Consider the following 15,337-nt stretch of genomic DNA (forward strand, 5'->3'; position numbering starts at 1 on the left):
TCTTTACTGAAGTGCTATAGGAAGCTAACTAAGGATTACACTAGTACTCAAAAATATATAGTGCCCCAATATACCTGGCATTATTCTGGTGGCAATTAAAACAAACTTTATTTCTTCCCTAATAACAACAGTTAGCACTTAAACAGTGTTTATTATATGTCACACAACATTCTCAGCACTTTACATATATGAACTCATTCAATCCTCAAATAACCTATGAAGTAAGTACCAGCATTATCCCCATTTTACAGATGAGGCAACTGAGGGTAGCAATTCATCCAATATTTTGAAGCAAATAAGTGATGGAGCCAGAATTTGAACAACCTAGAGATTGTGTTCTCAACTGGCATGTTACCTGCTTATAAAAAACCATTATACTAAAAACAAAAGACCTATACATAAACACTGGGTATTGAAGTTGTTAAATTTGTTTCTCATGGGGATACAGGTTAATAATTCTGAAGTTGCTTTGCATTGAACAAATGATGAACAGATAATTAAATGGGTGACAGTTGCAAAGTGTCTTACTGTTCGGTGAGGGAGTAACAGATAAATAAGAAAGGAAGGTTATAATTGGATTATAGTCCGAGACATCAGTATAAGCTCATGTTTAGCTTGTTATATACACAGATGAATAAATACAGAGATAATTGCAGATACGTGTTGATATGACTAATATACACACACGTTTCTTAGCTCTGTCTGCTGACAGGGCCTGGAAGCAATGAGACCCCAGAAGCAATGAGCACACCCACCACCTAGATCTTGGTTTCTAAATATCATTTATAATACAAGGAACCAGGGACGCCTGGAGACATGGCTTATTCTAGGGCTGGGGCAAAAAAATATTTAAGATGTACCTGGAACATCTTACAGTACTAGAAAATAAGGAAGTGCTTGAAAAACAAAAAGATGTGTCAAAGACTTATAGGAATCAATGACCAAAGCTAGAACGATTTAAGCAGCAAAATAAATAACATCCTCTTGGATAATTGTTCAAAGTATAAAATAAACCTATATATGTTCACACTGATGTAAGTAAATAACTGGTTAAATTAACAAATGGGGAGAACAGACAAAAATTCCTTACATAATAATTCTAAAGAATGTATAAGGACACTCTGTACCCCAGGAAGTAGAGCTGATCCCTTCCCTCTCCTCCCTGCCTGGGGATGGGCTAAATTTAGTGACTCACTTCCAAAGAATACAGTAGGGAAGTAGAAAAATAATACCATTACAGTGGAGAAAGCTGTCTGGCAAATGCTACTCTAACCAGAAAAGGTTAACATCCTCGGTGACAGTAGACGGGTATCATGTACCCTGTCATATGGTGCGACAAGAAACTCCACCTCTGTGATCTGCTCTCTCAAAACCCCGTCTAATCATGAGAAGATATTGGATAAACTCAGACTGGAAGACATTTTATAGGCTATCTAGACAGTTCTCCTCAAGACTGGTAAGGTCATTAAAGACAAGGAAAGACTGAGAAACTGTCACAGACCAGAGGAGACCAGGGAGTATGATGACTAGACACACTGTGGCAGCTGGGATTGGATCCTGGAGCAGAAAGAGGACATTAATGAAAGCCAAATGTAATCTGGAGTTAAGTTAATAGTCACGTACCTATGTCGATTTCTTTGTGTTGATAAATATACCTCAGCCCTATAAGACTTAACATTAGGAGAACCAGGTGATGGGAACTCTCTATGCTATTGCTACAACTTTTCTAAATCAAAAATCAAAAAAAGTTCCTTTAAGAAATTATTGGCTCAGCACCTGTAGCTCAAGTGGCTAAGGCACTGGCCACATATACCAGAGCTGGCATGTTCGAATCCAGCCTGGGCTTGCCAAATAGCAATGGCAGCTACAACCAAAAAATGGCTAGGTGGGGTTGGTGCCTGTGGCTCAGGGAGTAGGGTGCCGGTCCCATATACCAAGGGGGGCAGGTTCGAACTCGGCTCTGGTCAAAACTGCAACAAAAAAATAAAAAAAACTTTAAAAAAAAAAAATGGCTAGGTGTTGTGGCGGGTACCTGTAGTCCCAGCTACTTGGGAGGCTGAGGCAAGAGAATTGCTTAAGCCCAGGAGTTGGAGGTTGCTGTGAGCTGTGATGCCACAGCATTCTACCCAGGGTGACAGCTTGAGACTGTGTCTCAAAAAAAAAAAAAAAAGAAAGAAAGAAATTATATTCTAAAAGAGGCCACCTATGCAAAATAAATGAAAGAATAACTATATAGTAAGCCAATGGAAGGAAAGTAGAAATACATGTAAAAGGATAACAATTTTTAGCTTTCGGCTGCCCAGAACTATTGATTGGACTTTCATACCTTCATTCTTCATAAGGAACTTTGGGAGGAGCTAACCACTCCCACCTTGTTCAGCCTCATTCATCCACAAATGCTTCCTGGATGTAGACCAGGTACCAGACACTGCCCTAATCCTAATACTAGGGATACACTGGTGAACAACACATGATTCCTTCCTCCAAAGAACTTCCAGTCTGGATGGGGGGTGGGAGGAGAGGGAGAGAGAAGTCCACTCAAAATAAAACACAGCATACGTGCTACCTAAGAGGTAATTCAAGATGGCAGGTGTACACTCATGACGGTCACTGGACCAATTCATTGCCAGGGCCCCACGAAGAACAGAGGCAGTACTCCTGGAAGAGTTCATGCATGTTCTAACGTGCCTTATGACCATTACAAGAACCCCTGGTGATGGTTACATACAACAAACTTCTTCTCACAGCACAAAGTGCATTTGGAAAATACAAATTTAATCACACCATCTCTTCATGAAACCCATCAAGAGCTTTCTCTTACTCTTATGATGAAGACAAAACTCCTTACCATATGTGATAACTAGTTTTATATTTCAACTTGGCTAGGCTATGGCACCCAGTTATACAACTGAATGCTAATCTAGGTGCTACCGTGAAGACATTTCGTAGACGTGTATAATATCTACAATCTTACTCTCATCCTCAGTCCTTTCAACTCATCCTCCCTCCCTCTTCTAGTTGACTTTAAGTAACTGGAGTAACTTTAAGTAACAGGAGAGACCTTGATAATGTGGTGGGCCTCTTCCAAGCAACTGAAGGTCTGAAATGCAAGAACCAAGATTTCCCAGAGAAGAAGAAATTCTTTAAAAAAAAAAAAAAAGAAAAGAAAAGAAATTCGACCTCAAGATTATAGCACCAATTCCCGCCTGAGTTTCAAGCCTACCTGCCTGGAAGCCTGCCCTACAGATTTCAGACTTGCTCCTAATTATATATCTATATGGGATATACGATATACATTATATATACCTCATTGGCTCTTTTTACATATAAATGGTTTATATCGTCTATATTTCTATTAACATTATTAATAATTAATATCACATACACACACATAGATCTCCTAGTGGTTCTGTTACTCTGGAGAATCCTGATACACACACCAGGGTCTCCAGGCTTCCTGCAGTCTGGTTCTGTCTTCCCACCTTCTCTCCCACACCTTCTAACCCAGTGGTTCTCAACCTTCCTAATGCCTCCTAATGCCGTGACCCTTTAATACAGTTCTTCATGTTGTGGTGACCCCCAACCATAAAATTATTTTCATTGCTACCTCATAACTGTAATTTGCTACTGTTATGAATCGTAATGTAAATATCTGATATGCAGGATGTATTTTCACTGTTACAAAGGGGTCACGACCCACAGGTTGAGAACCGCTGTTCTAACCTAGTCCTCCTCCTTCTCCCTTCCACTCCCTCTGGCCTTCGGTCATCCTCCATCCTTTCGACTTCATCCTGTCCTGTCCTTCCACAGGCTGTTCTGTCTGGATACTTTTCCCTTCTTTTCCTCATTAACACCTACTCGCCCCCCTCGGCTCTTAGCCCAACTGTTGCTTCCTCAGGAACCCTTTGCTGACCCCCCAGTGGCAACCCCATTTAGCATAAGCTCTCTAAGTATCTCACACATCTCCTCTATATGGTTGGCTGAGTCACAACTTCAGTCTTCCCTCCATGTTAGGTTCATGAGGACAGGAACTGGGTCTGGTTTGGCTGACTTTTTGTAATTATACTCCCTAGCACACTGTTGGGGACATAGAAGGCTCTCCGGGAGTATTTAACAAATGTCAACATGGAAAACAGCCCTTGCCATAGCCACTGCCTCTGAAACTCTTGCCAGGTAGAATCCAGCAGCACAGTTCTTTTGACAACTCATGAAGTTGAAACTCAAGGTCAAAAAAAAGGGGAACTCAGAGAGGCAGTCAAAGCAGACAGAGGGAGGGGGCTTTACTTGCTGAAGACAGAAATGTCTCTCCAGATGGGCTGGAGGCGGTCAGTGTGGCTACAGCCTCACACTGACACTCACTTCTCCAAAAATACCTCCTGCCTCTTCACTCAAACTGGGGTTTATGTAATGACATTTCCCACTTACTACCAGCTACCCAAAGTTGAAATTCCCAGAAGCACCTTTTAAAAGTCTTAAATATCAATGCTGGCCTATTAAAGAAGAGAAAAAGAAAACAAAAATGTGTTTTTACCAAATTACTTTCTATTAAAAAAAAAAAAACACCTAAAACTTAAAACCTCAAAAATATCTAGGCTTGGCTGAATTTTGGTAAGTATAAGTGGGTGATTATTATAATACATTTCTTCTTCAGGTAAGTTTTATACTGAGTTACCTGCCCTAAGTAAGCTAACAAAGTTTCCAAAACACCAGGTCACTAGGTCAAGTTTCCAAAGGCAGCAGCTACAGCTGATTTCTAAATTCTTGTATGTAGCAATTTTTAAACAGGACTCTAACTTTAGTGAGAGGTGGGTTCTGTACAACAAATCTGAGTAGCTTGTCTCTCACTTGCATGGGAAGGGCTTCTACGCGACCGCCTTGGCTTGGTCATAGACGACAAGGCAGTTCTGTCTTATCCACAGGAATAGCCCTGATTGGAACCGGCGGCCAAGAGGTCGGAGTGACTCTCTAGAGGCTGCCTTGCTATGAGGAAGCCAAGCCACATGGAGCGGCCACATGAAGTACTCTGAGTTCCCCTCATCCAAGTTCTCATATAATTCCAGCCCCGAGCTGTGAGCCACTCCCAACCTTTAAGTCTTCTCAACTAAGGCCTCAGGCATGGGGGAGAGGAGGTTCCAACAAGTCACCCTCACTGTGCCCCAGTGGAATTTGACACCCAAAAGTGTACTAAAATAGTCACTCTTCCCCCAACTCAGTCTGGGATGGTGTTTGTGAATGTAGCAGTAGTAACTAGAACAATATAGAGAAACAGGGATTATTCGGTAGGCACCAAAACCAATTTCCAACTTTTCTCCATCAACAGCTTTTATCTGTGACAAATCCCTCAACTGTAAACAAACAAATGAACAAATAAAAGCTAGACTCAGTGTTTCATGAGAAGAGTGAGTTCCAAACATCTTTACTACTGAGAGAGAGAAAAAACTTATTTGGGGAAGAGAGGGTGCTCAGTCAGTGTTTGAATGAGTAAAGGAACGAGCCAAAGAGCCACGAAAGGTTTAGGTGAGGAAACAGCATGAGGCAAAGGATCAATTTCTGGGGCCAATGGCAACCTTAGCTCCGGATCAAAACATTTAGTCCCACGGAAATCTCTGGAGCACATCCTCATGTTCTTCTTCTGTCATATTTAGTGATATTTATCAACAACCACACACACTAGAAAATATATAACTGCCACAAAACTAAACTAGATACCAAACATGTCCAATGGCAGAAAGAAATTATTTCAACACGCAGGGAAAGTGAAGGAAGATACAAGTGAGTCACCTTATCCCGAGGGGTAACCTCATCCCAGAGGGCAGCTAAAGAGATTGTGCAAAGACCTCGAAGTCCTTTAGAAGAGACATTGGACTCATCCTGAAGATAACAGGAAGGTATGAAATGTTTTAAAATAGAAAATCATTGTGATGAAATATAATGTTTAGAAGATTAACCTAACCTCTCTTTATGTGATGGGATTCAAAGACCAACAGCAAGGAAGACAAGACACTTAGCACTTAGGAAATGTTTGCAGGCCCACCACCATGAACACGTGGATCTGGGGGAAAGACAGGCTGTGTGACTTGGTGGCATGACCAGGAAGACTGGAGCAGCAGGCTGGGTGTCAGGAGTACAGATGACAGAAGAGGCAAGGGACATTCAGAAGGCCCGAGCGAGAGGTCAGTATAGTTTATGGAAAGATGCGTATGGAATATGTTTAGAGACAAGGAAAACAAGTTCAGTAGAAATCTATGGACTTTGGGATGCTGCTAACAAGACATTTAGATTTTTTTTAAGCCAATGCATACCTGAAGATCTTAGATTAAGGTTTAGGAGAGAAGCTGCGTCCAGAGAGTTATGTTTGGGAATTATCAACCTGGAGGTAATACCTCAAGACATGAATAAACTCCAGTGTTTTTGCCATGTTAGACTAAGCCAGATCTTTGGCCTCCATGGCATGTTATAGTTCAGAATGAAAGATTCTGAAGACATACTGCATCTTTCTCTTCTAGTGAGCTCTATAATTAGGTCTACCATACCATAGCAATACTGTTGATGATTTGATAATTAAGAAACAAAATAGGAATGACCATATTCATTTTGGCTCTCAATCTATCATGAACTATTCCTCCTACTCATTTCAATGGACAGAACTGACCACAGAAATCATAGCACCATTTTCAATGCTTTTAAAGAATATTTGGATGGGCCACCGTCCCAACTGCTCTCCACTTGAATGAATTGTCAGAACACCAAGAGCTTTTGTAAAGCCAACACGAACCAAAGAATGTGCGGCTGGAAGTATCAGCTGTGCATATCTAATTTGGCCAGAATAACTCCCCAGAGTGCCCAGCTGTAGAGAGAACCAAGAAGAAAGCAATTCAGTCAGGGAAGTCGACAGAGGCTGCAGACACAAGCTGGTCACAGAGCGCTGACACAACCGGGTACTAGCAGAGGTGCTGCCCCCACCACAACATTTGGGTAACCTGCAGTTGCAAAGTGCACATCTGTGTGACCACCTGTCTGAAAGCACGCGGAGGGTCAGAGGCACAGAGAACTGCGGTGACCCGAAGGTGGAAGAGACCAGAAGAATATGTAAGGAATCCAGTTGACTTCACTTAGAAAGAGACAGCAGGTGGAGAGTGTGGGGTGGCGTCTCCCGAAGTAAATTATGACTCAGCAAGTGCCATTTTCTCTAAGAAAGTAATTACAGGAAAGTGATGTTTCCTGAAGAGTGCCTCTGTGAATCAGCCTGTTTGGAATAGACAGAGAGTGCTGGCCGATGGAGGGGCGAGCTGCGTGACTTCCACAGGGATGACCAGGCCTTCTCTCAGTCAGGCACAGAAGTGAGATTCCTACTCCAGAAAGCGCTGAAACTTGCTTTCCTCACCCTCCACAGCACCCAGCAGGTCCCACGCACTGATTTTGCCCCTACATCTCCCGGTCATCCTTCAGTTGCTTTCTCTTCCCCTGCCCATTTCCTAACAGCAGACCTCCTCAGGGCTCGGAGCCCTCCTCTCTTCCCCAACGCTGTCCTTGGATGACCTCATCTGTTCCCTGGCTTCAGTGTCACTCATGTGATAGTGACCATTGAATACTCTCACTCAGCCCTGGATTGCTACTGCCTACTGGGCATGTCCCCTAAAGGCATTTTACAAGCTCAACTTGTCTAAAATTGAACCCCTGACTTTCTCCTAGACTGAGGCCTCCTCTAAGGCTTCCTGTCAGTGAATGGCAACTCCACTCACTTGTTACGCAAGCAGCCCACCTCTGAAGACATTTTTGAATGCCCTTTCCCTTGGCCCCCAGGTGTCCCGAATCATTCACTGCTCTCCAGCCCCACTTCCATTACCCTGAGGGTCCACCTCCTTTCATGGATGGTCTTCACTTCCCCATCACAACAGCCTTCTCACTGGTCTCCCCGTCTGTGACCTTGACTCTGCCCTACTTCACCCACAATCTATTCTCAAGCACTCACTCTAAAATAAATCCGACTTCCTTTGCCTAGAATTCTTCAGTGGGTTACTCTTGTTCTTAGGATAAAGTCCAAACTCATTAATGTGATGTGTACAATTTGCCCCACCTCACCTTCCCATCCCTTGCCTTTACCTCCTTTAAACTTGACAATCCAGTCATCTTGAGTTTTCTCTGGTTTCTTGAACCCACTAAGTTCTCCCCCCGGCTACAGGGTCTCATCTTTTTTTCTTTGCCAAACAATAACTCTTTATCCTGCGGGTCCCAGTCTGGACAAACTTTCTCTGACCTGTCCAGTGTGGGTTAGCTGACCCCACAGTGAACTCCCCGAGTACCCTGCTTTTCCTCATCAAATCACACTCTCTTGTTCCTACCCATGAAGATGTCTTTATCTTCCACTAGAACCTGGGCTCCATATGGGCTGGAAGCATGTCTATTTGGCAGGCAAGGGTAATTCCAGTACCCAACCCATGGTGGCCATGTTATATGTCAAATGATTAAATGATTCCATGAATATGTGGGTTGCAGACTCACTGGGAGAACTTCGCCAGCTCTAAGTCAAACGTATCCCCTCCATGAATCAGAAGGATTTCCAATGTTCCTTTGTCTGGGATGGGCCTGGCAGCTGCAGCATCTTCAGGACATTCATTTCCTGAGGTGTGGCCAACAGGTGCCTGCTGCAGGATTCCCAGCTGCAGCTCACTGCAAAGCTCTTACTCCACACACAAAGTAATCTCTTCATTTCCAGAAGGGGTATCAAGAATTAATGGATCTTTCCTTTAGTGCCTGGTGCCTAGGGAGGCAGAATATAAAACGGAAGAGTCTGGGGGAACTCAGAGGCTTCTTAGAATAGAACTCACTGTACTACCCTCTAAATCAGTGGTTTCAAAACTTGAGCATGTATCAGAATCATCTGGAGGATCTGTAAAAACAGATGTCTGGGTCTGTCCCTCCACCGGAGTTTCTGATTCAGTAGGTCTGGGATCAGGCTGTAGAATTTGCATTTCTAACAAGTTTCCAGGTGATGGTGATGTTGGTGATCTGGGGACCACAAGCTCGAGAACCGCTCTATTAAACATTTGAGTCACCCCTTTTGCTGTTACAAACATAAGACAAATGGGCTCCCAATACACTGGAGGGGTAAGAACCTCCTCTTAAACCCCTGCCCGTAATGGGGCAGGAAATAAGAAAACTTGCATAGGAACTAAAGAACCTCTAGGAAGTAAGAAATCAGAAATCCAAGGCCTTTTGTACTGAGGTTGAAGATTACGTGCTCTGATGGCTTAGGACAGTGTGGATTAACATAACTCTGCAAGACAAGGATGTGAGGGGCCTGGTGGTGGAAGTACCCACTCGAGCATTCATTCTTCTTCTGAAAGCAGCTCCTTGTTTTTCCTTGAGGAACTACTGTTCTCTGTTCTTAGTCCTTGTGATCCAGGTAATGCAGGGGAGAGCTCTGGGCAAAGGGGAGAGCCCCAAACTTAGATCTGTCCAGTCAGTGTGTGCCCACAATGACTGGCACAGAGCTGGTATGTGACCCAAGGTGATCTAAGGAGAATCAGTCGCAGAGGACTATGGAAACTGTTGGGGCACAAACTCTCACTTTCCTCTGGGCTTGTCGAACCGATAGGAAGACTGTGCCAGAAAATGACACCAACACTGGAGAAAACTCAGCGATATCATCTAGATCCAGCAGAGCCTGAAGTTAGAATGTGCTAGAACTTGAGCTGAGTTTCTGTCGCTTGCACTCAGCAATGCTGGCTCCCTACACAGCCAAGATGTCTAATGATTTCTCTCCAGACGGAGGGAATTGCCAGGTTGACAGCTTTACCAACCCCTGGGGAATTCTAGCAAATAGAATTTTTCCTAACAACTCACTCGTTTAGCCAGCACTTAGCACCTTGCACCTTAGCACCAGTACTCCCTTGGCCTTTTCCCCTTCCTCTGAGCACTCTCTGCATGGAAGAACTGTGATCTTTGTAACAGTTTTCTTAGTGGCCTTGCACAGTAGCTGGCTCACAGTAGATGCTAAATTAAGTGACTGCTTGCAGACAGCCTTTAAAGGAAAAATAACAAGAGACCAGGTGCATGTGCTGGCTCACTCCTGTAATCCCAGCTCAAGAAGATTGCTTGATACCAGAAGCTTGAGGCTGCAATGAGCTACGATTGTCCCACTGCACTCCAGCCTGGGTGACAAAGACCCTGTGTCTAAAACATACTGTATCTAGAGAGAAGGAGAGCCTGGTTACCTGGTTAGTCTGTACCCAAAGAGAATGGAATTTACTTTTTGAAAGAGGCAAAGAGAGCAAAAGCCACTGGAATTAACACCAACTAAAAGGGGAGCTTCAAAAGCCAGGTAAATCTTCCCTCAGTTCTAAAGTATTTCTAACTAAATCCCAACTCCCACTAGGCGCGTCACCATTTTTCTTTTCTTTGAAAAGGCATTATGGGGGTGGGGATACACCAGAGAATGGCGACTGAGCTGGTGACTCCCACATAAGTCAGCTTCCTCTTCCCCAAATCGGTTTCCAGAAATTCTGCCATATCATGCGACGAGAACTCCCTGGCTCCTAACTCAAAGGAAAGTCTCAGAGGTCTCGGGCAAAGACGACAGCAGCCCTCCTTTGGTGGCTTTCGGTGATAAACAGCTTCCTGTCAGAGCACTCGCAAACCCTGAATTCATGGAAAAGAATCACTCCGTGGGAAACAAAACCCCCCAAAGGGTTTGTAAGCTCTGCCCGGCACTGGTCCATCACATCACTGGTGTCAAGCGTCCCGTTGCCTCCCAGGCGTCTGTGAGACTCACTGGGCACAGCTGTGGTCACACTCTCTGTCCAACCACTGGACCTGAGACATGGCCCATCTTTCTGACATCGAGAGACCTGCCCTAGAAGAAAAACAGAAACAGCGTGGCGGAGCTGCCTTTCCAAATCCTTCTGGATGTCATGAGATTAGCAGCTTTCCTCTGAGTCTGCCTCAAAGACTTCCTTTGCAATTGTTCACAAGCTAGCTCAAGGGGTAGGCAGTGAAGTTCACTAAAACAAAAACATAACCTCAAACATCCAAAGCAGCTGGTGGAAATTGTGACTGTTTTAGAGAAGCTGACTTATCTAGCTGAGTCAAAACAAGTGTGAGCGCTTCAAACAGACACAAGATCAGAAACTAAATGAGGTGTTTATTGAGCGCTGTCTCTCTGGATTTTTTTTTTTTTTCCTCCTTTGCTGGAGATGAATCTTCTCCTTGACTTCATCCTGGCAAGGGATAAATCTGTTATGATATAAAAATTGACATGTTGGGAAACGCATTGTAAAATAAAGGTTTTTTCCTAATTGGAAAAGTACTATATGTTCTTAAAAGGAAATTTAGAAAATGCAAGAAGCTCACGAATAATAAAATGAAAAGCACCTATAATCCCACTACTGTTTCCATTTTGTTCTTTTCAACTTTGGCTTTTATGCACGTATCATTTTAAACATATCTGGATCTAGATAGATAAATATAGGTATCTCTTTTAGAATGACTCATTTCGATTCTGATATTTCTCCTATTACATTATGACTGTCATTTATTTATATCACACATGTCATTTTTTATGTCTGCATATCATTCTATATAAACACCATAAACTAAACATTTAGGATATTTCTAATTTGGGGCTATTATCAACAATGCTGTGAAGAAGATCCTTGTTGATTAATCTTTGCCCATGTACACAGGAAATTTACTTTATCAGGGAACTGAAATTCAGGACATAAAATGAATAGTAATTATGTTGAACGAGTCTAGCCCAGTTCTCCCAGGGAATTGCTAACAGTTGTCTTTAAAAAACAAAGAACAAAAAACCACATTTTCAGACCAGTTAAGCCGCTATTATCAGAACAACAAGGACTTCCCAGTTTCAGAAGAGGTCCCCTTCCAGGCAAGTTAATGGTTTCTCCGGTCTGCAATTCAGAAACATTAAAATAACTTCTAAAAATTTATGACAAGACATAAAAACAAATAAAATTAATAAATATTAGGAAAGGTTACTAATCTTTTTAAGAGAAAGAAAATACAGTATCGATGTAAAGAGCAATTATGCCAAATTAAGTTTCAGGCTGGATTAAACCGGGCTTCCCCAAACTCCATCTTCCAGAAAACCCTCACATTTAGATAATTTGTAACAGGTTTTACAATTACAGGAAACTAGTTCAAATGTTTTTACTTTCTCCTGTTTTGTAATCCAAAAAAAAAATGAAATGCTCTGAAGAAGAAGATGCTCGCTCTGAAACGGCCCTATTATCCCTCTGTCTCGATTTAGTGCCCACACTGGACAACAGTTGCTTCTGAATTGGCAGGAGACACCCATTCACTCACTATTGGGGAATGAGCCGCTCCCCCAAATCACTCCAGAATTCGTATAATGGAGAAGTTTACCTCCCGCCAGAAGCTCAAAAAAAATGCTGGTAAAATTTAGGAAAATAATTATCATGAAAGGCTGCCATGGCTTCAGAGAGATCTCTTAGTAGTTACTGCACTCTCTGACCTCTAAAAAAAAAACGTGTAAGCAACTTCATGCGTGCACACAGCCCTGCCAGCTTCCCTTAAAAGTCTCATTCTCTTCATCACCACTGAGTGGAATTAAAAACAGTTGGTCAAGCTCCACTAATCGACAGCTGCTTGCAATTAGACGAAGCATTTAAAGCCATTCTCCAAACTACCTTCCCAACTGCCTAACCATTCAACATGAGCAATACACCGTGACAATTTGCCAGAATGTTTAACTTATCTCCACCTCTAGTGGTTTCTATACCTTCCTTATTTTCTTCAGTCTTCCCACACACTGACTCTTCCAGTTCCTCTTGTTAAATTAGGGGAATACAGAGAAGGAATTAGTTAAAACCGGGTCGAGGCCAGCTACTTTGTACTAAGATGGAAAATTCTACCCAGGCAACTATTAGAGGGCAGAGTCATCTTGATGTTTCTCTAAGACGAGAGAAAAGATGTCTTTTTCTTTTCCTTTCTCTCTTTAACAATGAAATGGAAAATTCACTGTGATTTTTCTCTTTGGGGATGATAGAGAGAAGCAAAAGGTACTGGACTTCTGTAAACTATTTCCAATTTTTATAACTTACAGACAGTTGTTTTAGAGCAAGGAGAAAATGTCCAGATCACGTTAGCCGACAGCTTCCTTTATAAATGAAAATACGGGGCCTCAGAGCGTCTAGTTGCTGTTCTTCAGGGCACACAAAAAGTGGCAGGGCATGTAGGGAATCCTCTCCTGATTCTCAGTACAGAAACGCTTTCTGTGACTTCAGCTGCCGCCTTTGCAGAGAAAAGCATCCATCCCATCTTGATGGTGACACCATCGTCATCCAAGGGACAGAACTGCAGTCTCCATGTGCTGCTCCCTCCCGTCACCAGGCACCCAGACCTCCAGCCCTGCCCATCTCAGGACTCAAAAGGAGAAAACATAATATGGCTTCTCCTTTGCAATTAAATCATGACCCCACCCTCTCCCCACCTAAGAAAGACCCTGCACAAAATTAACCATCTCCAACTAATTATCTTTCTCCATCTCATCCTCTATGTTGTCACCATCCTATAATCACTTAGGCTATTCTGACATACAGGGGACAGGAGGGAAATGAAGGAAGAGAAGAGAAAAGAAGAGACGGGCGGTGGGGGGGGTGTTTGGTAGAAGGAGGCAGTCGTGCCTGTGAAAAATTTAGAAGTAGCTGAGTGTGACCCCAGATGTCACACTCACAGGCTGTCTTGTCCCAAACACCACCCTTCCTGAGGCTAATCCCCTCTTCTCAAGAAACCTCCTCCCCACAATTTCAAGCCTCTAGTCCAGTCTTTAAGACAATCCCTTCCCTCTGTTTCCCTAAGTACTTTATCCCTTTTATATATGAATATATAGACATGTAGAATCCCGTATATATGTGTGTGTGTGTGTATGTATATATATGGCACATATATAGCTACTTCTATATGCTATACATTTATATTTATATTAATATGTTCCTACTTAAGGAACATATTATAACTACCTTCTAACTACCTTCCCAACTACCTAACCATTCAGCATGAAGGCATAGAAACATATTAGCCTCTTGTGTATATATGTCAGGACATACATTCGTAAGATGCTACATATATGTTTATGTTTAATTATATAGTATATATGCCCCTGCTACATTGATTTATTCATTCAATATTCATTTCCACATATACATAAAAAGAGGGAGACAGAGGGAAATTCTAAAAATTTTTCTGTGGCCATAATGTTATAAATGTTAAAAAAAATTCTGGTTGGAGTTATCACTACAAGCATTACAAGTATACCGTTGATCAATATAACATAAACATACTACAAATTTTATAGATGATGATTAGATACATAAAATGGATTACAGAGGGATCTCTTAATGCGTTCAGTGGCATGTTTTTTATTCTAATGAATTTAGGTATAGCAGGTCCTCAATAATATCGTTTTGTTCAACCTTGTTTCTTTATAATGTTGAGGGAAAAAAATCAATTCCTAGCTGGGCCCACTGCCAGTGTGAAGTTGATACTCTTCTCCCTTCATCTACATGGGCTTTCTCCAGGTAGTTCGATTTCCTCCCACATCCCAAAGATGTGCTCTGTAGGTTAATCAGCATGTCTAAATTGTTCCAGTCCAGGTGAGTGTGGGGACAGGTGTGAGTGCACCCCGAGATGGGATGGCCTCCTGTCCAGGTGGGTTCCCACCTGGGCTACAGGGACAGGCTCCTCCAACTCATAACCCTGAACTGGAGTAAGTAGGTAAATAATTATCTTTCTTGTTTTTATTCATCTTTCTTACATGTAGGTAGAGCCCGCATTAATCTTTAATATTAGAAGTGTTGGTGGTCTTTAGAAGTTTGGTGATGTTTTTAAGACCAGAAATGTGCCACAAGAACTTAACTCTTCTTTATATCAATTGGTCCCCAATAAAATTAGTTTTGTTACACATCATTTTACTTAAAGTCAATTTCCAAGAACCTTTCGACAATGTTAAGTGAAGGTTTCCTCTATTTATTATTTGATAGTACTTAATGCTAAACTGTGGCAGTTGTCAGAGTCAATTCTTTCACTAATTGTTTATATTTATGGAAGTACTAAGACAGCACTAGTTTTATTCACCTAAATAGAGGAAATAAAAAGAGTTTTGTTATAGCAATGGTACCATATATTAGGGTCTCCTTCCTAGGTACATACCAAAATGTCAGAGTTATGTCACCATCAAAACTCATTTTTAATGCCCTATGCTGCTGACAGCTTAGAGACGCCTTTAATTTTGTAGAAAGTGAAGAACTGGAAAACAGTTGACTTGAGGACAGATTTTGTTTTTATTCCACAATTAGAG

The sequence above is a fragment of the Otolemur garnettii genome, unplaced genomic scaffold (assembly GCF_000181295.1).
Source record: "Otolemur garnettii isolate 467f Iridium unplaced genomic scaffold, OtoGar3 scaffold00002, whole genome shotgun sequence".
NCBI lineage: Eukaryota > Metazoa > Chordata > Mammalia > Primates > Galagidae > Otolemur > Otolemur garnettii.